Source organism: Manis pentadactyla, chromosome 7 (genome assembly GCF_030020395.1).
Source record: "Manis pentadactyla isolate mManPen7 chromosome 7, mManPen7.hap1, whole genome shotgun sequence".
In the NCBI taxonomy this organism is placed as follows: Eukaryota; Metazoa; Chordata; class Mammalia; order Pholidota; family Manidae; genus Manis; species Manis pentadactyla.
In genome coordinates, this window is record NC_080025.1 from 104,898,799 (window position 1) to 104,923,248 (window position 24,450).

The 24,450-nt window shown below is 42.2% G+C and overlaps 1 protein-coding gene across 3 annotated transcripts in view; it reads right to left on the reverse strand.

Annotated features, from left to right (window-relative positions):
• Window positions 1-24,450, reverse strand: part of PDE1C (phosphodiesterase 1C) — a 479,464-nt gene that overhangs the window by 349,323 nt on the left and 105,691 nt on the right. The window lies entirely within an intron of this gene.

Below are 24,450 nucleotides of genomic sequence, written 5' to 3' on the forward strand. Positions count from 1 at the left end.
AAGTTTGTTTACACCTCCCAAAGAAAGAATACAAGGAAATGGAACAGCTGCCTGTTTTTCCACCTGTCTTGCCAATGGGTTTCAACCCTGGGCAAGTTCACTATGGATTCAATGAGACCAAAAAATGACAGTGGAACATTCTTGGGGTGAAAGGGTTAAACCCAACTTTATTCCCAGGGTGGCAGGTCAAGCACTAGAATCCCGTCCACTCAGAGCGAGTCTGCACGCAGCACGCTGGTCTCTGCCTCTGGGCCTCTCTGTCCCCGTAGCCATTTCAGTCTCAGTCCTCGGCACTGCCACCACTCCAGTCTCTGCTCTCCAGCAGCCGTGCGGCCCTGCCACTGTGTAGCGCAGAGCACTGGGCTGAGCTCTTTTTATAGAGTCAATAAGGACATACAGCGCACACGTGTCGTGAGCTAGCCAACCAGGGCCAGGTGCGAATCCTGACCACAGGAACCTTCACTTTATCTACACCACTGTCCAAGAACACACTCATTTCCATCCCCAACTTTGTATGAACATAGGCCTTTAATAGTTAGTTGCATTTTGGGTGAAAATGAAAATGAGTTTAAGAGAAGGTGAAGGGAGTAGAAAAATTTAGATGACGAGGAGGAAAAGTGTAGGGAGAAGAAGGAAAACAATGTGTCAGCTATAATTTAAAAAAGAAACTATGAAGAAGGTGGCAGAGGAGGAGGAGAAATGGGGAGAGGGAAGTATAAAGATGATGATGGCACTCAAGGTTTTGTCTCTGCTTAGGAGCAAGGAAGCAAAATTAAAGTAACAAAAGACAGTGTGTGTGGTGCTGCTCATACACAGGTCCTCGTGCATGTCAACCTCACTGCTGCCTGTTGTGTCTGGGGTGCTGTGTTCAGAAATGCCAAAGGGTGAAGAAATGATGAGACAAACTTCTCCACTAGGGAGGTGGAAGTGACTGGCCAGAGGCTCACCAATCCCACTTTCCTTCCAAGGCCCAGAGAAACACTGCACTTCCAGCCATCCTTGCTTTAGACTGCTGCCATATGACTCAGTTCTGGCTAGTGGCGTGTGGGTGGAAACAGAATGCTCTGCTTCCCAGTCTAACCTCTAACACATCTCATAGCAAAAACCATTTTCTCTCTTTCTCTCCTTCTCTTTAGACAGGCAGTTGGAAGCTAAGGCCTCTGAGATGGTAAAGCCACATTATGGAGGATACGTGAATTCCTGAGTTTCTTCTTGGAGGTGGCCAGACAGAAGGGATGTTCAGGAGGCATAGGAGGGTGGCCAAGTGAGAAATAAAGTTTTGTTGTTTTAAGCTACTGAGATTTGAGGCTAGTTTGTTATAGCAGCTAGCCTATCCTAATACAGAATATATATATAAATCACTCTAATGACCAAAACTTTCTAGGGAAGTTCAGGGTGTGGAAAGGGAAGGAGGTGGCATCCACCTGTGGTTTCAAAGGACGACAGCTTTTGGTCTTGCAGAATTGGAACCTGAATATTCCAGGAGGAGAGCTCTCCCTAAGAGAACTACCAAAGCAGGGCATGGTACAGTAGGGACTGTCGTATGGTTTCCCTTTAACTGGAACATCACAGGGAAGAATGGGGGTACTGGAAAATGAGCCTGTAAAAGAAATTTCAGGCAATACCATAGCAAGTCTTATGTGATGCTTTAAAGAGACGTCTTAGGTACCTGAGGTTTGTAAGAAAAGGCCTGACAGCAGCAGATCGATAGGATCATTCTGACCCCACATCCAGGATGAACTGCATGTGACAGAAGACACAGAGGGAACCCTGTGAAGACCACCACAGCACCCAGTGGGGATGGCTTGAACTAGGGAATGGTGGGAAGGGAAGAGTCCTCAGAGACTTCCTAAGAGTTGGTAGGAGATTTTCAGCTGCACAGCACACAGTGTCACTGACTATGACTTTATATAACTTAAACAGAATCATGGCTTCAGCCTCTCTTGTTGCCATCCCCACATGCCACACTGAATTCCACCCATCAAGGAGCTACCATTTTGCAGCTGTCAAATATAAACAGTTCCCAGAAAAAGATTAAATAGGTTTAACTTGTTATTCAATAACTTGTTCCCATATTCTTTTACCCACAGCCCAAGTCAAAACTCACATTTTAAAGGGCAAAATACACATTTTCTCTTTTCCTTTTTTATTTCTTCCTTTTAGTATTTCTCTTTTTCTACTAAATTCATGTCAACAAATATGTGCTGTCTATTTGTAGAAGCTGCACAAAGTGTTAAGGATATACATTTAAATAAGAAAGTATCTGAAATTAAGTATCTCAGAGGTAAGGGGTCAGAAATTCTGATGCACGTGCAGCTTACTCTAAGATGAAGTGCGATGACACGTGTGGCCCTGGGCCACAGGACACAGAGAGGAGACTCTTCCTGCCCAGGCAGGAAGGAAAAGCAGTTGACAGACACATAGAATACTTCTAGGTTGAGGGATGGGGAGAGGCATTCTAGGCCATGAGCAAAAACACACCATGGTAAAAATGGTTAAGGGCTTGCCAAGGTTGGGAATGGTAAGGAGTCCAGTACAGTGGTCAAGACTCTTGGCCTGAGATGACAGAAAGTGAACTCAAACTGTCTTAAGCAAGAGCAGCAGACAGACACTACCCTGGCTCATCACACCAAGCTTTACCTGATTGCAAGTGGATCCAGGGGCTAACCCAAATGATGCCACCAAGACTTTGTGTCCACCTTCCTCTCAGCACATTGTCTTCTGTGTCAGCTTCATACCCAGGAAGGCTGTTGCTCGTGCTAGCAGCATGGCCCCTGGCAGGACCAGACACACAGCCTACCAGCATGGCACCACTTTCCCAATAATTCCTGCAAAACCCCAGGTTGGTTCCGACTGGCCCAGCTAGAGGCACCTGCCCACCTGCAGCAGATCTCCAGGGCTGAAGGAATTCTGTACTTCCGCCAGTCAAGCATGGGATACAAGGCCTAACCCAGAGGTCAAAGGTATTGGCAGCCCCACACAAGCCACATGGGCTAAGAGTAGAAGAACGGTTTTTCCAAGGCTAATCAGACTGCTGTTGCCACAGAAAAAAGGACATGCTCGGTAGGAAACAAATGTCAACACAACTGGTGTGGCTGAGGCAAAGCACAGAGGTTAGGGAACACAAGAGTGGTGTGGTGGTGGGAGGGAAGGAGCGAAACAAAATAAGGAGCATATCGTGGGTCCCTTTTATGACATGCAGAGGAATGCGGATTTTATTCCTCAGGCTACTGGTTCTCAACTATGTTCTCCCACAACATAAATGATGAATGACACCATCTGCAGGCATATCTGGGGGTTATTTGCTATTTTTCCATGCATTAGCTCTAATGCCACCATTATGCTCCCACGCTAGAGCAATGATACAGTACACCTTGCACTAATTGGTTTTTTAAAGAGTAAAACAAAAAGAGAATAAATTATTCATAGACTTCTGCTCTCTAATTATTAGTAGTAACAAGTAACTTTGATTCAACAATGTCTCCCAATGCCTCAGCTGAGCACAGATGTTGCAGGCAATGGGGAGCCACTGTAAGTCTTTAAATGTAGGATGGATTGGATGAGGAGATTCTAAAGGCAGAGGGTCCAGCTGGGAGGCTATTATGGTAGAAAGGTGAGAGGTGCCAAGGACTTGAGACGAACTAATGGCTGGAAAGAATGGAAAAGGAGAAATGAATTACCGAGGTATTGCACAGGATAAACTACTTATTGGATGGAGAACAACAGAGTTATGCTCAGGTTTAGCAGACAGCTTTGCGACTGTCCATTTCCGCCCCTCCTCCCATTAACTCTTTCACTTGCCTGCCAGCCAACAACCACACTGAAAAAAGGAAATGGTGGGCATAGATATGGAGAGTCCTGTCGAAGCAAAGTTCTTAAGTTCAAAGTGTTCTGCATAACTATTTACTAATCATACTTTAAAATATAATAAGATAATAACAATAATAATTGTTGCTGATTTTATGTGATATTAATGATTGTGTGGGCATTATTAATACCTGTAATTGTAATTGTTAATTATTATAAAATTATTATCGCTAAAAAATGTTCAAAATAGTGCCTTATGTTTTATAGCACTTTACACATTTCATTTGTCTTATTTTCACAGTAATTCTGAAATGGGATTATTGATCTCATTACACAAACTTCATCAGACTGAGTGACTTGCCCAGAATCATACCACAGGTAAGTGGCAGAGGTAGGGCTGAAACTCCAGATTTCTGACTCCTAGGACAATGACCTTTCTACTATGTTTTGGTACTCATTATTTTCAGTAAAAATAAAAAAATAAAAACTGTGCCCCAATCCGAGAACTGGATAATCATCTACCTTCTGGACGTTTTAGAGCCTTGTATTTTCCCAAGGGAAATTGAAACAGGGAGGAATGGAGAAGGTATAGGCATTTGGGGGAAGTAGAAAAGCTCCTAAGGCAATTATTTCTGTTATATTAGGAGGTTCTCAATGATGCCACTATTGGCATTTGGAGCAAAAGAATTCCTACCTTTTTGTATGTTAGGATCTTAAAAATCTTTCCCCATCCCCACCTCCAGGCATTGTGACAACCCAAATTCCCACACATATTTTCTATCTCCTTCTTGGGGAACTGGGATGGTACTGCAGGATACCTGGGCAGAGCCTGGCATGTCAGATAAAGCAGAGCTAATGCTGATGGTATTTTCTTTTCAAAAAATTTTAAGCCCCTATACTTGCTAATAACAGGCACTAAACTCCCTGACCACTATGTTTCTTGGAAAGCTAATTCTTCTCACTGAAATTTTCTGTCCCATCACAAAACCTACTCATAAAAATGCATATCTTGCCTTCAAGTCTCAGTCAAATCACATTGTTCCAAGAGGTCTTGCCGAACCCCTGCCAGTAGAATGATTATCTTCTGCCAACCCCAAAATTCCCAGAGCATTTGGTGCTCAGTGCACTGCAGTCTGCTCTGGATCTCATGCTACGAATCACACATGTCTTTACTCATATCAGCAGTGCCAATATTAATACAATGCAAGCCATATATCTGATTTTCCAGTAGCCACATTTAAAAAAGTAAAGACAATGGGGTGCATTAATAATATGCATTTTTAACCTAATATAGCTAAAATATGATTTTAACATATAAACAACATTAAAATTAATGAGATATTTTAATTTTTCATGTATGCTATATTAAGTCTTAGAAATCAATGTGTGACTTATTTTTGTAGCACATATTAGTGTGGAAGCTAAATTTTCACTAGAAATAATTACATTTAGATATCATAAAATGTACAGGTGAAAACATAGATTCACATGTTCAAGTTGTCCCAAACATAACTCTTTTGAGTTGATCTCAGTTTTGAAGCTTATATTTCAATTCATTAAAATTAAATTTAAGAAATTCAGTTGTGTGGTAGCACCAGCCACATGTAGTGAATGACTACCATACTAGACAGATAGCTGTGGATGTACCAGACTATAAACTCCTCCAGGGCTTACAGGGCCTTATTCACCACTGTATGCCCCACCCAGGTCATTACCCCACATATAGTAGTTAATAAATGTTTATTGAATAAATGAATAGATGAAGTGCTCATCTCAGTGTCACCGACAGCATTCAGCACAAGTCTGCACACATGACAATAATTGTACCTTTTACTTACATAACGCTGCACAGTTTCCTAAGCTCATCATCTATTCATCTTCACAAAAACCCACTGAGAAATATATTATTTCCACTCGCCAAGTGGAAAACAAAATTAAAATGAGATTCAGAAAGCTTAGTTGCTATGCGTAAGGTCACTAGGAAAGGGCAGAGCCGTATTTGGACCTAGATTTTCTGACTCCCAATTAAAGTTCCTTCTATTTACCTACAGCTGCTCTTCATCAAAAAAAGGGAATTAAGTTAAAACACTGCAGAGTGGACAAAGAATGCTGAATACAGCTGAGAAAGGATTCTCCCCCATGTCTTATATCAATAGATAACATGATTATCAAAATTATATAGATTTCTGTGGCTTTCCTATATACTAACAATGAACCAACAGAAAGAGAAATCAGGAAAACAACTCCATTCACAATTGCATCAAAAAAAATAAAATACCTAGGAATAAACCTAACCAAGGAAGTGAAAGACTTATACTCTGAAAACTACAAGTCACTCTTAAGAGAAATTAAAGGGGACACTAACAGATGGAAACTCATCCCATGCTCGTGGCTAGGAAGAATTAATATCGTCAAAATGGCCATCCTGCCCAAAGCAATATACAGATTTGATGCAATCCCTATGAAACTACCAGCAACATTCTTCATTGAACTGGAACAAATAATTCAAAAATTCATATGGAAACACCAAAGACCCCGAATAGCCAAAGCAATCCTGAGAAAGAAGAATAAAGTAGGGGGGATCTCACTCCCCAACTTCAAGCTCTACTATAAAGCCACAGTAATCAAGACAATTTGGTACTGGCACAAGAACAGAGCCACAGACCAATGGAACAGACTAGAGAATCCAGACATTAACCCAGACATATATGGTCAATTAATATTTGATAAAGGAGCCATGGACATACAATGGCGAAATGACAGTCTCTTCAACAGGTGGTGCTGGCAAAACTGGACAGCTACATGTAGGAGAATGAAACTGGACCATTGTCTAACCCCATATACAAAAGTAAACTCAAAATGGATCAAAGACCGGAATGTAAGTCATGAAACCATTAAACTCTTGGAAGAAAACATAGGCAAAAACCTCTTAGACATAAACATGAGTGACCTCTTCTTGAACATATCTCCCCGGGCAAGGAAAACAACAGCAAAAATGAGTAAGTGGGACTATATTAAGCTGAAAAGCTTCTGTACAGCAAAAGACACCATCAATAGAACAAAAAGGATCCCTACAGTATGGGAGAATATATTTGAAAATGACACATCCGATAAAGGCTTGACGTCCAGAATATATAAAGAGCTCACATGCCTCAACAAACAAAAAACAAATAACCCAATTAAAAAATGGGCAGAGGAACTGAATAGACAGTTCTCCAAAAAAGAAATACAGATGGCCAACAGACACATGAAAAGATGCTCCACATCACTAATTATCAGAGAAATGCAAATTAAAACTACAATGAGGTATCACCTCACACCAGTAAGGATGGCGGCCATCCAAAAGACAAACAACAACAAATGTTGGCGAGGCTGTGGAGAAAGGGGAACCCTCCTACACTGCTGGTGGGAATGTAAGTTAGTTCAACCATTGTGGAAAGCAGTATGGAGGTACATTAAAATGCTCAAAACAGACCTACCATTTGACCCAGGAATTGCACTCCTAGGAATTTACCCTAAGAATGCAGCAATCAAGTATGAGAAAGATCAGTGCACCCCTATGTTTATCGCAGCACTATTTACAATAGCCAAGAATTGGAAGCAACCTAAATGTCCATCGATAGATGAATGGATAAAGAAGATGTGGTACATATACACAATGGAATACTACTCAGCCATAAGAAAAGGGCAAATCCAACCATTTGCAGCAACATGGATGGAGCTGGAGGGTATTATGCTCAGTGAAACAAGCCAAGCGGAGAAAGAGAAATACCAAATGATTTCACTTATTTGTGGAATATAAGAACAAAGGAAAAACTGAAGGAACAAAACAGCACCAGAATCACAGAACTCAAGAATGGACTAACAGGTACCAAAGGGAAAGGGACTGGGGAGGATGGGTGGCTAGGCTGGGATAAGGGGGGGGGAGAAGTAGGGGGGGTATTAAGATTAACATGCATGGGGGGTAGGAGAAAAGGGAGGGCTGTACAACACAGAGAAGGCAAGTAGTGATTCTACAACATTTTGCTATGCTGATGGACAGTGACTGTAAAGGGGTTTATAGGGGAGACCCGGTATAGGGGAGAGCCTAGTAGACATAATATTCGTCATGTAAGTGTAGATTAGTGATACCAAAAACAAAACAAAACAAAACAAAAGGGCAGTTCCTGTGTGGTAATCTCCAATGAGTTCTACACAAGGGTATAAAGGGCATATAAAAGTGTAGGCAAAGGATCTGTTTGCGTTTATACAGAAGATCAAAGCCTAATTGGGCTACCCCGAAAATGAACTAAGATACGATATGAAAGAGAACTTCCAACATCAGCACTCTCTGGAAGACTCATGCCAGAAGATGATCATCAAAAAACCCCAACAAAGATCCACGCACTGCTACAGCTGTAGATGCACTCATCCCACCAGCTCCTGGACTTGCCATGGGAATGAAGGAGATATCTAAGCTGGCCTGTGCATACAGTAAAACAACAAATTTGACTGGATCTATACTGTTGGAACTCAACCAAGAATTAGGAGAAGTGCAAATTGTAGCGCTCCAAAATCTTACAACTACAGACTATTTACTGTTAAAAGAACATAAGGGATGTGAACATTCCACAGGAATGGGTTGTTTTAATTTGTCTGATTTCTCTCAGACTGTTCAAGTTCAGTTGGACAATATCCACCATATCATAGATAAGTTTTCACAAATGCCTAAGGTGCCTAACTGGTTTTCTTGGTTTCACTGGAGATGGCTGGTAATTACAGATATGCTTTGGTTATGTAACTATACTCCTATTATGTTAATGTGTGTGCGCAATTTAAGTAGTAGCTTAAAACCTATACATGCTGAAGTTACTCTACAAGAAGATATGTCAAAGAAATAATCAATCTTCCCATGTTTTCTTCTGCCTGCTACTTCTATAGCTTTTCTTCTTCCTTCCTAATTACAACCCTTAAATAGAATTCGTGCCTCATATCAAATTTACCGAGTATCATAATTCTTCCAAGTGGTAAAGATACCTCAAGACAAATGCTGGGCATAGAAGCTACAGGGCATAAATATGCAAAGAAATAAAAAGCTAACCATTTCAAACAATAAGGCTTCTCTCTCACTTACCAACTTTACATTTCCCTGTATGGCTCCAGAAGATGACTGGTTAGCCAGAGACGGGTAAGATTCCTCAAGGGAGGAACAACCTAAGACAGGCACAGTCGCAGGGGGGTCATCAGGTGAGAAATTGGGGATCAACAGAGGTGAGGCTTAGAACCTCACCCCCCCTGTTCTGAGAGAAATCTTCTGCATACGTGGATGTTTTATGGCCCTTGTCTAGCTTGGATTAACATATAGTCTACAGGCACACACCTGATCATCTACATTTGCTCTCTTACAACACTAAACTATGTTTTCTACCTTTATCTTGTATCTACCTACCACTTCAGCATTTTATTAAAAATAATAATAATAAAGAGAGAAATGTGGTATCCACATATAAATCAAGTATAAAAACCAAATGAGTATTCATATTTGAACTGTTTATAGTTCATAATGCATGAGCAAAACCGAAAGTTTCTGTGATGACTGCCCTTGTACTGTTCACTATGTAAGAATTTGTTCTCCATGTAAGAACTTGTTTGTTATGCCTCAGAAGATTGGAGACTGACGAAAATTAGGCTTGGGGTGGATTAATGATTGTGCATTGAGCATTGACTCCCCTATACAGAATTTTACTGTCCTTAACAACCATTTGATCAATAAATATGAGAGATGCCCTCACAAAAAAAATAAGGACAGACTTCCAATGGTAAAATAAATAAGTAACCGGGATGTAATGTATAGCATAAGGAATATAGTCAAGATATTGTAACAGCTTGGTAGGGTGATAGCTGGAACCTAGAATTATGTATATAAATGTTTTATCACTGTGTTGTACACCTGAAACTAATGTAATGTAATACTGTGCATCAACTACCCTTCAATAAAAAATAATTATCTAAAAAAAAAAAAAAATTATATAGATTTCCTATGCCTCAGTTAGGGGAAGGGTCAAGGCAAAACATTCTAAGGCCAAAGAGATTACAGGTAATACCTATTTCATAAGAAAATATCAAGTAAAGGAGGGTTGGAACAGTGTCTAAAGACAGATAACAAAGGCTTTATTAGCCAGAGCACCTCTGACCTCAGACCACAATGTTCATTTGGGAAGTTCCACAAATTAGGCATGGGGTATGAAAGTCTAACTCAAGTAAATTATTCTAAATATACAAAACTCTATTTGCACTAAGATGTCAATCACTGTTTTGCTTAGTTTACATTTGCAAAACCACTGGAAAAACTTCAGTGTCCAAATATTAACAAATGTTTACCTAAATGATGGCACATCCGTTAAATAACATTTAAAATTCTTTGATTCTCATGAGTTTAAACATGAGGAAAGTTGGGTGGGTTATAATGTTAAATTTTAGAACAATGATACTGTATGATTAAAGAGAAGTTAAACATATTAATAGAGGAAATAAATCAAATTTTAACAATTTGAGAAGAAATAACAATGGGTGATATTTTTTCCCTTTTCCCTTTTCTATTATCCTGTATCACTTTTATAATAAAAACATACATTTTTCTAAAACTTCCTTGCAATATAATGAGTTATAAGAAATAATACCTGGTCACTCAGATGACCAAATATATTATTTCCCAGGTATATCTGGTCTTCATACACAGTTCTGAAAACACTTCAGAGCCTTAAAGGTGAAATGAGGGTGTCATGTAGTGTTAATGAGAGACTTCTGGACCCCAGCCAAGGGCAGGGGCTGGGGACTGAATCAGCCAATGGCCAAAAGTTTAGTCAATCATGACTATGCAATGAGGCCCTCACAAAAACCCCTAAGAGCACCTCTTCCCCTCTCCTTCCTCTCTCCCCCTTTCTCCTTCCCTCCTCCTGGGGAGAGCTTCTACACTTGGGGAACCAGACCACCTCCACGTGCCACCAAGCTAGGCCCCAAGCTCCACAAGGACAGAGGCTCCTTTATTTGAGACCTTGCCCTATGTCTCTTCATCTGACTGTTAACTTGTATCCTTTACTGTGTCTTCTATTAAACTGGTAAACATTTTTCCTGAGTTCTGTAAGCCACTCTAGCAAGTAAATCAAACCCAAGGGGGAAGTCTTTGGAACCTCCAATCTGTAGCCAGTAGGTCAGAAGCACAGTCAACAGCCTGGGGCTTGTGACTGGTGTCTGGACTGGGGATTAGGGTGCAGTCTTGCAGGGCAGAGCCTTTAACCTGGGGAATCTGGTGCTGTTTCTGGACAGATATCATCAGAATTGAATTGAATTCTCAGACACCCTGCTGGTGTTCAAGAATTGCTTGGTGTTGTCTGTGGGGGAAGACCCCCTTCCACACACACACACACACACACACATTGGAATTGGGTCCAGGAACCCAAAAGGAGTTACATCACTATGTAAAAAAAGCACATTCCTTTAAACAAACAAATAGGCAAACACAGCTCATGTCCCCCCTACCCTTTGTTACCCCTTCATTGGGTATTGAAGCCCAAGTATTATCTTACTTTCTTTCTAGAAAATGGGCTTCTACTTGTAATGAAGGAGATAATCCTTTGCTCTGAGTTTTCGATCTAAGGTACTAAATGGATCAAGAACTGTTATCGCCCTTTGGAAGGACATGGCAATGGCTCAGCAAAGTCTAGCTCAACGCCCAGGGTCACACAGCTCTACAGAACTGAGTCCAGGCAATAGATACAACTCGGCACTCACAGCAGAGCTGCTCGTATTCCTCAAGTTCGCTGGCTTGCTCCCAGCAGACCTGCTTCACACTGGCCGCATTGGAGTGGGGTTGCCTTACATGCTTGGATAACTGTCACCCAGCTCTGGGAAATGTTCATACTGTTCTAAGAGAGTCAGCCACATTAAGGCCTCAGGGATAAAGATCCTGGAAGAGGAAATGCCCTTGCAGCAAGCCAGGGGCTGGCAAGGACAGCTCACAAGCCCTCCCAGGCTCTTCTCTGGCCTTGCCTATGAAACATACCACCTTTCTTCTAAAGTCAGTAGGATTCCCAAGGATAAGCAGAGGCTGAAATGCAGAAGGGTCCCTACCAAGATGACAGAATCTCACATCTTGGGGCTGGGCATCCCAAGGGACACACAGAGCCATTCAAAGTGAACTAAGGGGTTAAGTATAAGTCAGTGATTAATCACTTGGATTCTGGAGACAGACTGCAGGGGTTCAAAACCCAGCTCCACCACTTTGGGGGTAAGTGACCTTGGGCAAGTCATTTAACTATTTAAGTCCAGTATTCCCATCTGTAACATGAGCATAATGGTAGTACGTATTCCAAAAGATTATTCCAAAGGATTAAATGAGTTACTGAATATAAAGCACTTAGAACAGTACCAGGCCCTTAGTCAAGAACCATGAAAAGGGTCAAGGGCCAGATTCATTTACAAATATTGGTTGAACGCCTCCTAGTACAAGGGACAAACATTTGTAGCCCACCAACAGGGGCTAAGCCCTATGCTGAACTTTACATATTATATTGTTTTAAATCCTCAAAACAGCCATGAAGTGTAACTATGAGCACTTCTGTTCTATCCATGAGGAAGCTATTGTTGGCAGGAGCTAGGCACGTGGCCTGAGTCACGTATGACAGAGTCCCCATTCAAACTCAGGTGTCTCGGGATCTAAAACCATAATGTCTTCCCACATGAAGTCCAGATGTACACATACTCAGGAGAAATAAGCATGTTCCTTTATCATATTTGTTTGCTGAGAAGATTTACTTACTCTTTCCTTTGGTGGGGGTTTTGGCCCTTTTCTGTGTACATCATTCACATGCCATTTCCTCCTCCTTCTCCTGACACTTGTTTCTCATCCCACTTGGAGGTGGGGCATAACAGCAACAGACCAAGGGCTTAGGTGAATGAAGGACGCAGAGGCAGTAGGAAGGATTGCTAATCCTCTATCTGATGATTGGGGAAGATGCCATCTCCATCCTTTCGCTCCTCTCCCAGTCCTGCATCCCCTGCCCCACGGACCACCCCCACCATTACGATCTGCTGTGATATTAGCAATATCACACTTGATTATGCATGGTGTCGAGCTACTTCCTAAGCCCTTTCATGCACAATTATTTCCTTTGACCTGACAACAGTCCCACTGAGAAGAAAGGGAAATACTTATCCCTGTTGTACAGATGATGAAACTGAGGCACCAAGAGGTTCATAACTTGCCTGATTAATGGCAAGAAAATGGCTAAAAGCCAGGTTACTTAACACCTCCTATTCAATGCTTTTTCTAATGCACCAAAGGTTCTGAATGACAAATCTTCATGTGAATCGGCTGAGTTTCATATTTCCTAAAAAATAAACATGCATCTCTAGGCCCTCATTTCAGACATCCTCAGACCCCTGGAGTCATTCATGAGTGCCTGACCCAGGCTGAGAGCCTGCACAACACTCATTGCTTGTCCATGTTAATCCAAGGAGGAGAAACCAAAGGCCTGGAACCACAAGGAGGTGCAGAGGCCTTGGCCAAGAAAGAATCCTCAAGGAAAAACCCTCAACATTACTTCACTCTAGTCACTTGAGTGGGTCACAGTAGTGAGGGATTCACCAGAACCCTCAAAGAATGCTTGGTAACTGTAAGTCTCAGAAATGCCTTAATGGGGGCAAACACCAGCAACCCTAGGGCCTAAATTTTTCAGGGTAAGAAAACTAGTATTTGACCCAATGATTTATTTGATGTATGATTAGAATAAATATGGTTACTTAAAGTTCAGGCATGAGAAAGTCCTTCACTCCCTGCCATGTACTGTAGCTATAAACTCTATGAGGACAGGGACAATGTCTGTTTTGTCCCTTATAAATCTAGTACCTACTAAGCCTGGCACAGAGTAGGAGCTCAACAAATGGCTATTATAAATGAATTAAACCTAAGGAGCTCCCAAGTTCAGCCTGACCCAATTTCCCTACTTTAAAAAAATTACTCTTTTCTAAACTTCTTCCTCCTCATGGCATGTCTAACCATATTCCCTGATAAGACTTCATGTCATAGACATGGTGCAGTGGCGTTTCTGCCAGGTGACTACTGCTATTCAGTGACAAAAGAAGATGAGAAAGGAACATTTGGGGATCATGTGGAATAGAAAGTACTACTATAGATATAAACTATATACTATAAAAATGATTTATTATGCACCAAGATGACGATATATAAAATATTGAAGGACAAAGTAAAACAGCTCCATTTTCTACATTTCCTCTTATTAAGTTTGAAACTTAGCTCTTTTGCATTCCACTTCATATCTAAAATGAAGTTAATTGAACAATATGTCCAGGTAGGGGATGTAAAGAGTTTTAAAGAAAGCTTCCCAAGAAAAGATTCATATATTTACTTTCATTCATTAATGTATAAAATCCTAAAAACAGTTCTCCCCCTACCCGCCTAACCAATAGTTATTTCTTAAGCAATAAATCTTCCTTTAAACCAAATAGTCTTTATATACACAGTAGTGTTTTTTAGAATCACATGAGCTAAGTCTCAAAGCCAGCTGTTTTTGAATGGGAACCAGCCCCATCCTCACAAATAGAATGATAAAGAACTCCCCGAGATGAAGGGGTTCCACTTACCAACTGTTCCCATGAGATATTCTGATCCCCTCCACTCCATACCTATTTATTGCCCAGGACAATATGAGATAGATTGTCTCTTGCATCTCTTTCCAACTCCATATTGTGTGACTTCATGCTGGGAATGTGAAATTGGCTGTGGTGGGAATATTTACACTACAGAAATTGGCAAATGCAAAAGTCCATCAACAGTTGAATGGATAAACAAATCACAGTATATCCACCCAGTAGAATACCTCTCAGCAAGAAAAAGGAATGATCTAGTCATACATGCAATAACTTGGATGTCTCAAAACAGTTATACAAGGTGAAAGATGCCAGATATTTTTTAAAGATACATACCATTTATATAAAAATCTAGAGAATGCAAATTAATTTATATAATCTATAGTGACAAAAAAGCAAATCAGTGGTTGCCTGGGGATGGACCAGGGATAGTATGGAGGGACTAGGAAGAAGAGTCACAAAAGGGGTCAAGGAAATTTTGAGAGTGATGAAATGTATTCTTTATCTCAGTATGGTGATGGTTTCACAGGTGTATGCAACTGTCAAACACATCCATCTGAATACTTGAATATGTGCAGTTGATGCCTTAATAAAGTTGTCTGCAAAAATTCTGTTTATTCCTATGATAACATTCATTTTAGCTATATTTTAGTATTAATTATATAAAGTAATATTTTAACAAATAAAACAAATGCAACTGCATCATATAGTAGCTGTTGATTTACTTTTATATTTCTTGCACTAGACTCTAAGTTCCTTGAGGGCAAGAACCTCCATGAAGTCTTTCCTGGTTACATATTTTCTCTTCTCCCTTGCCCCCAACTCCTTGCCCTAGGAACAACCGATGACTCCATTCTCTGTGCTGCCCTTTCCAGCTAGGGACTCAAGTGCAGTCCAGTAGAAAGCACAAAGGCTTTAGAGCCAAAATGAAGCGGGTTTAACTCTAGGCTCTGCACTTTCTCAGCTGTATTCCTTCACACGTCACTAATTTTTCTGAATGTTACTTTGCTAATATGTAAAAGTCAATTGTTACTGACACCCACCAGGAGCAGAACAAAAAGCAACTATATTACCCTCTGAGTACTACGTCAGCAAAACTGTCAACCAGAGGCACTATAAGTTATATGGCTTTACCAAGAGGTCAGTCTACCTTGAAAGCATGAATAATAATAGTCAATCCAAAGCTGTGGGAAATGAGCACCATCATGATCAGTATAATGGATTCACTGCTGACTGGAATTGCTAGAAGATGCCCCATTGAAAAGTGCTACTCAGGGCTCTTCTTGTGATGTTTTTTTAAGGGTCAAGAGGCCCTCTGAGCCGGTGTTTCCACTTCTAGTTATGTACCTCTAAGATGCAGCTTAAAATATGGCAACATCTAGATGCATGAAGATATGTATCACAGCATTCCTTTCTCGAGTAAAAAACTGGGAACAACCTCAATGTCCAAGATACATTCACACACACACACAGGATGTGGCAATGTGGAAAAATGCTTAGGATAAAATGTCCAGTGAAAAAACTCAGGAGACAAAATTATATCCATATCATAATTACAACTCCAAGAATACGGCACAGATATAAAGACTTCAGGAAGGATGCCAAAATGATAGCCAAGATTATGTTCAGATTTTTCCTTCTTTTACCATTGATCAAATATACACAGTGAGTATATTATTTTCATGACAAAATTTCATTTTCAAAAAGATGAAGAAAGGAGAACTGGTGACTAAGAAACTGAGGTAATATCTCAAAGTCAGTTTATCCAGAAGGTGGTGAAAACATGTCAGCCATTGAAGTAGTAAGTAAAAATAGTCCATGCCTAGCAGGCTTTTCAAAACTTCCACATATCACATTCCCAAAAGAAAACATGCAATTCGCCTGCATTCTGTTGAATTGGCTTTTGGAGAAAGACAGCATGAGGAACATTTGGTGACACTTCAGTTATCTAAAATGGTGTGGACATATGGCATCTTCAGCGGAGGGAGAGCTCATTCTGTGATCATTCCAAAACTCTAGATGCCCGTTCCAGATAAATACTGTAAGAAGGGAGCAGAGTCTCTATCTGGGAACTGGTCAGGAAAGGCCTTAACTGCTCATTAGAAAAATGGAGCTCTGGGGAAACACACACACCAAGGGAATGTGCATGTGGGAGCGTGACAGGGAGGGAAGACCCAAGGGGGGCCTGCAGGGTAGCGAGAGCAGCTGTTCTCAGACTGCTGGGCTCAGGGCGACCAAGGGAGTTTCTCCAACATATAGCTGTCTGGGCCTCGGCCCAGGGACGCTGGTGTAAGCGCTCAAGAGTATATGGTGCAGCTACATTAAGAATCACTGAAATAGAAAGTAGATAATAAATCTGAAGAATATAAAGACCACTAAGTGTAGTAAAAGTCAAGGTTTCCAACTAGGAGAAGATGGAATTACAGCACGGAGGAAATTCACTTGTGGTTACTGGCAAAGCCATGGATGCAGCTCACTGTGATAGAACAGGGAATCATTTCAGAATTTGCCCTACTTTCTCTTAGGTGGATGCCTTTCTCTCTCTCTCTCTCTCTCTCACACACACACACACACACACACACCCTTCAAAAAGTTGAGCTTGACCAAGTAAGAGAATTCCTGGTGATACTACTACAATTAACAAATATTTGAGACTATGCTACCTTTTTTTTAAAACCTTTTGCTGAAATTATTATAGACATAAAATAAGTTGCAAAAATGGTAGAGATTCTCCATGTACCCATCACCCAGCATCCACCAATGATAACTTCTTAAATAATTACAACATGTTTTTAAAACCAAGAAGTTGATGTTGAACAATACAATTAGCTAAACTACAGCCTTACTCAGATTTCAGGAGTTTTTATGCTACATGTTTTTACACGTTTTCTCATTCATTCTCCAGCATTACTATTTCCAATCTTGCAGATAAGAAAAATGAGGCCAAGAGAAGCTAAGTGACTTTCCCACAGTGGTGACAGAGTTGGGACAGAAATCCAGTTTTGCCTGATTCCAAGCCCTAGTTCTAAACCACCTTCCTCTACCAGGTCCCCACACAGCACAGAGCACACCACCATGGCTCACGGCCACTGGAGAGAAAGTGCTCTGGGAAGCCTACAGGGCAATACTGGTGACTAGCTCATAGGAGAGGCCTTTGGGTAGCAAATATGTGAACTCACAGCCAGAAGGGCCACAAGTCTGAAGAAGGGCTTTCTAGTTCTCCAACCCAGCAGCTAAAGCTGCATTCATAGGCTGAGCAATGCACTGCAGAAGGAAGGGGCAAGCAGAGAATGAAACCAAGGGAGCAAGTCAGTAAGTGATACAGCAAGAGTCCACACCAGGCAAGAGAAAATGGTAGAAAATGAAGCAAGCGAACTGATGCTGGCACCCACAATGGATCAGTGTGGCAGGGAGGCAGGCAAGAAGCAGGAGCCTAACTGGAAAGCAGGTCCACACCAGCAGCAAAACCGGAAGACACAGACTCACAACTCCATACTAGCCCAGGGAGGCAGTGCTGCCTAGTGGTTAAAGAGCTTGACTGGCTTTGAGTGGCAGATCTACCAACTTGTGGTGTGACATTGGACATTAACATCTTTGTGCCTCAGTTTCTCCATCTGTAAAATGAAGATAATAAAAATTCCTACCTCACAGGGTTGTTATGACGATTAAATGACAACATATAAAACATGTAGAAAAGTACTTGACATAAAATCTTCAGTCAGGTTGGCTATTATTATATACAATGTGACTAGATGAGGATTAAGAGGAAGTGAGTACCTTAAAGAGAAGGAGAGGGTACCTCAATGGTCCCAGGTGTCAGAACAGCCACTCAGTGCTGAGGGACATGTGAACACACTGTTGAAGCCAGATAAACTTGATTGCTTCACACAACACAGGGCCTGGAGCTCGATGTGTACCTTCCAAGAGCATGAGCAGGATGCTCATGGCAAATCACATTACCTACAAGTGACTGAGCACCTGCTGATGCCAGACCCTGTGCTCACTGCTCAACATGCATGACTCCTTGTTGCCTCACAGGTATCCCATGAGAAGACGAATATCAAATCCCATTAAAAAGATGAGGAAACTGAAGTTCAGTTTAAACTACATGCTCAAGGTCATAGAGCAGGCAAGGAGAGGAGCTGGGATTCAAGCCAGAGCTCACGGGCTCCCACTGTACCCTCAGTGATAAGATACAGGCAACTCTTTGGACCACAGCGCTTGGCACAGTCATCAGACACTTACCAGCAGAAGCCGGGAGCAGGGAGTGGCACTACATGGCAGAAAGAGGTGAAGAGAAAAGGAGACTTAATTTTTAAAAGTGCTGATGATACATTCAAACTCCTTTCTCTGTCTAAGTAACACCTTTCCCAACCCACTCCATGTGACCCTCTCCACTCTGCAATTTTCCATAATTCCAGGGGGACCAACAAGTCCAGGTAAGAACATTGCCTTCTACCCAATCGCAGGACCCTAAAGAGCACCTACCAGTGGGGCAGGGGACTGGATCCTGGATTTGCTGATACACATCTTCATGTTCCAAGCTTATTTCCACCCACTGGGGTGGATGCATCACAGACTGAAAGACAGCCCACATCACCCCTCTGCTTGGCCTCTGTGGCCTTTCTCCCAAACAACCTGGGCTCCAGATAGCATGAAGATACAAGAGCTTATACAACACTGGATGAAGAACAACCCAGAGTTCAGACTAATATAAAATCTAGAAGGGGAGAGAGAAAGGGAGGGAAAGGGAAAGCTCTTATTTACAGTCAAATGTCATTTAATACATGAGGAAGGAATGGCGGAGTTAGTAGGGATCACTGTTGATTCAGGCAGGAATTACCAAGTGACACTACAGCCACTGCAGAAAAGTTCATGAGGAAAGAGGTTTTCTACACAGTCCCTGTATGTCCATAAAGTATCTCCCCACAGATGACTTATTACTTACCAAGGGGAGAAAGGTGCCTTTATAGTGGACTAACCAGGGGAAACACCCTTAACCAAATGATCAAAGTGAACATCACCAGTAATAGGACAATCTTCCTCCTTACTGCTACACAGAGAAGGACACACCATCACATATGTAGCATTCCCATCAACATGAATAACCCACACCAAGTCACAAGGCAATGCTCAGACAATCCCAAATGAAAGAACATTCTGCAAAACACAACACATGACCTGTTTCCTTCAAAATATTAATGTCATGAAAGACAAAGAAAAGCTAAAAAACTGCTTCAAAGTAAAGGAGACTAAAGAGACACGGCAACTCAATGTAATGCATGCTTCAGGGAAGCATCCAGTATTAGAAGGAAAGAGTGCAAGAGAAGACATTATTGGACGACTTGGTGAAATTTGAATACAAGCTGTATATTCAATAACAGTATTGCATCAGTGTTAAACTTCCTGAATTTGGTCATTGTACTATGGCCACATAAGAAAACAGTCTTGTTCTGAAGAAACACAAGTTGAAGCTGAAAAGTCGTGATTTCTTTCCAATGCCTGGCATAGGTTGTGACCGCATAATGAGCACTCGAATGGGAAGAAAGCATCTGGTATTAGAAAGATTCTAATAAGAAGGAAACCACACCTTTTCTGGTACCAAGGGTGGAACCCCTACCCTAATACTGTAAGTGGGAACAAAAATTTCTGCAGAGTCAAAAGATTTAGGGAAAAAAATAGACAAACAGAGAGACGGATGGATGGATGGATGGATGGATGGATGGATGGATGGATGGATGGACTGACTGGAGAGCAAGCAAGCAAATGTGACTCTAGGTGGAGAATGGACAGTTGTTCATTTTATCAGTCATGCAACTTTTCTGGAGGGTTAAAAATTGTCAAAATAGTTTTTTAAGAAATCAAATACAAAGGCATTTCTTAAATACAAGTATCTGTAAGTTGGCTTCGAGCTACACACCAGAGCCTGGTTCAGTGCTACCCTTGGAAACTTCATGACCAAGGAAACTCAACCCTGACAAGGCCACAGACAAGGATAGAATAATCGGCCAGACTCTGGAGAAACACACAATTTAATAAGTATTACTCAGCCCCACCTTCATACGCCATTTCCTAATTCTAAGCCTGGACCATTTTGAAAGGATGAAATGATGAACACATCCAAGTTTGGGTCCCATAATCCACATTAGCTATTTGATGCCCATATTCCTGTTTCTGACTTCAGAGAACGCATGAGTCACACTCGGTGCCTGCCTCCAAGTCCTGGGGCCCTACCACCTAAGCCAGAGTTACCACTCTTCCAAATGAGGACAAGCATGTCGGCAACTCTTGTTCAAATAACAATCTTTTCCCAGCGAAGCTAACCTCAGGGTCTGGAGGTAATTTGTCAGAGCAAACTCACCTCTGACTGCACTTAACAGTAATCAATAAATGCGGAGCAGCAAGGTCCCAGTTATTTGGCTGTCTATTCAATAGCCATTAGCCAGTACTGCATTTAGAAGCAATACAAAAAACAGTCTCTGTTCTAATCCATGCAGAAAAATATATTTTCACAAGTGTGTTCCCCAAATTGTCCTTGCACTTACTCCAGGCTCCACAACTGTTCAGATATCATGTTGTTCTCCAGCTCCATCATTCCACCTCTGCCACAGGCCAGGAAACCTTTATTTTCATGTCCTATGTGCAGGGGATTGAGACATGGAAATACATTTCCTAATTCTGTAACTTAACAAAAAGTATGCAGTCTTCTTTCTGCTTCCCCGAAGATTTCTAAACGCTCTAAAGACTTCGGCCCATGGAATAAAACTGAACCTTCTTCTTGTGGTAAACAAGGGGAAGACCCACCACATTTGGTCCCAGCCTCTCCCTGCTGAAACTGCCTCCCTTTCACATGCCTTAGATGCAAACTTAACAGTTTCTTCAACATATGTCACATCTTCCTGGCTCCCGACCTTGGCTCACACTGTTCCTTTTGCTTCCACCTTTTAAGGCCATCACCACCCAGGGTGGCCTGTTGTGTGGGTACACCAAGGGCCATTCACCACATTCATCGGTCTGTGCGAGGTCAAGGGGGGTGGGGCATGCACGGTCCAGCTCTCTCCATGCAGCTCCAATGCCTGGCACAGGATGTGACCGCAGAAGGAGCACTTGAATGGGAAGAAAGCATCTGGTATTAGAAAGAGTCTAATAAGAAGGAAACCACACCTTTTCTGCCACCAAGGGTAGAACCTCTACCCTAATACTGTAAGTAGGAACAAAAATTTCTGCAGGGTGAAACAGTCAAATTATCATGAGGTTAATAACATAACCAGGGGTCCCCACTGTGGAGGACAGGGGCCAATCACAATCAAAGGATATCCAGATTTGCATTATCACACAATCAGTTTTATGTGGCTTAGCTTCATTTTTATTTAGGTACTTTCATTTTACTTCAAAAAAACAAATGCAGTAAACTCATTCAACACCAAAAGTTTATAAGGAAAATATGTGGGCTTTTGAGATGTTTCTCAGTATAGGGCTCCATATCAGTAGGGCAATTGCTCTCTTTACCTCATCCACCATTAAGACTTAGTCCAAGGCCTGGTACTGGGGAGGAGAGGATATAATGCAGGAGAAGTGGAAAGCCAGAGGTCCAGCTTTTCTGACTTGGGGTTACAGGGAGAAGGGAAACTGGGGCAAAAGAGGAACAAGGGTAAGATCTGTGTCCTTCTTCTCTCTCTGGAGGGATATCTGCCTGCAAGCCAGAGGGCCCACATCCAAGTAAACACAGTGGTCAGCAGGGTTGGACAGAGAGAGGCTGGGATTTAGATTTCCCAAGTTGCCTCTTAGGTTCCTTGTGGTTTGGACAGGCCCCAGATGTTACCACAAGCTCCTGAGGCCCAATCTCAGAAATTACCTGGAATGGTGATTGAGGAGCAGGCCAGTGGAGTTGACAGAGGGACAAAGTAGTTGAGGGCTAAAGGCTGGACCACCTGATGCAGAACCACATAACAACCATAACCAGACCTCAGCGGGATCCTAAGCACTGCTGGGGGTGGGGGCGGGGGAGAGACCCACAGGGATTCCCTGTACACCTCAGGCCTCTGTGTGGCCTAGGGCAGAAGTTCCTGTTACTAATCAGGAAGCATGGGGAGGGTGGACCTACATCACACTGGTGGAGAGATTTGGATGGAGGCTCCAGGAATGTCCCAGCCTCCCACTCTACCTGCCGTGTAACAGTACTGACGCTCCCAGCTCCTCCCTATGGGGTTATTCTGGGATGAATCACCTACACTTTGTAAAATGTGCTTCTAGGAGTTATTCTGAGGCATGTACACTCAGGGGTTGAGGACGCCTCAGATGAGCTCCATTCTTGTGGGTAGAAACCTGGATTTCCCAACAGCCCAGCAGACGTGTCTGGTTTGAAGGAGGATACACTCTCTAGGGGAAGTCGGCCGTGGAGACAGGTTTACTGCCTGGGAACCAGACTATATCCAAAAGCAAACTGACTGCACAGTGGTCAACATTTTTTAGCATTTCCGGAACCTTGGACAATAGAAACAGTCATATTTGGAGTATGATTTAAAAGTCTCTCTTCTTATTCTGTAGTTCTTTAGTTAGTCCCAATGCTTTGGTAAAGTCTGTTATAGGCAATAAAACTACAAGATACTAAGAAAATTGTGGCCTACACCATGTTTACTCCATGTTGGCCCCACCATTACAGCCACTGGGGAATATCAAATATAAAATGTAAAGTCAAATAGAGAGAGACTGGCCCAGGATTTTTAGGCCGGTAGCCTTGGAGTTGTGCCCATAGCACACAGCTGGCAGTGGTGTGCCTGCAGAGGATCACAGCGTGATGGGAGGCTGTGCTAACCTAGGTCCTCTGAGAAGCAAATGCCAAGACAAGATTAGGCTCCAAATATATAACGGGGGAACTTCTGTAAGAGAAAATGGGGAAGGAACCAGTGGCGCAAGGAGAGCCAGAGTGCAGGTCTGAATCCCAGTAAAGGAGAGAAGGTTTAAGATACTCCCACCAAAGTTGAATCTAAGGAAGGTTCGGCAATGCCATCAGGGAGGCCTTGAACCAGTGCTACCATCAGAGGAGTCCCACTCCCAGAGAGGGCCAGACTTAACATCCCTGGCACTCTCAGCCACAGGATGAGTGTACCTCTGGGAGACCCAGCTGCAGCCATCACAGGGACCAATTTCCTCACACAAAAGCTGGGGCCATGGATCAAGTACACTCCCTGTGGTGGAAGACATGAGAGATACAGTCACATGGCTACCAACAGAGACAAACACCCCCTTCCCAAAATACCATGGAAGGTCCCAGAAGAATGCAAGGGGAATGGTAGCTTTATGAAATACATTTGGTTGACTTCCAAAACTGGAAAATCTGTCCATAAAAACTTACAAAGAGAAGCCTAAATATTTTGCTTATGGGAAGCCAACATTGCAGTAGAAACGCCTCTGAACTTTAAAGAAAAACCTCCCCAGAATTCATTCTTTCTTTTTTTCCCCCCTAGCAAACTTGAGGAAGACTCTTCTCATTTGGATTAGGAAAGACTAGAAGGAAAAATGTCAAGCCCAGGGAGGCAGCACTAAGTCAGGAAAGGAGATAGCCCCAAAGCTCCCAGTGGGTGACCAACATACGGTGATAGAGAAAAATATGTGGCCAGACTTCCCATGAGCTAATTGGGAATTTTAACCCATGACTCATCCCGAGGTGGGGCCCAAAGCTGCAGGGACACCACCCCACGCCACACTATATCATCAGCCAGATTGCACATTTCCTAAAGGTAATCAAGTCAGAGACTGGCTTCTTGGCAGCAGTCCTGGTGAAAAAAATGACTGCCAAAAGCCAAAATAAGGATGAGTTCAGTGATTTAATTCTGCATGGAAAACACAATCCATTAAATGGGATCTGACAAGAACTTAATCTCATCCATAGCAGAGGATATTGGCTCAATGCAATTCTGCTCCCTGCAACATATTCTCAGTAAGCTATGTATAGAATCAGGAAAACTTTGCCAAAGCTCAAGTAAGTCCATTCCA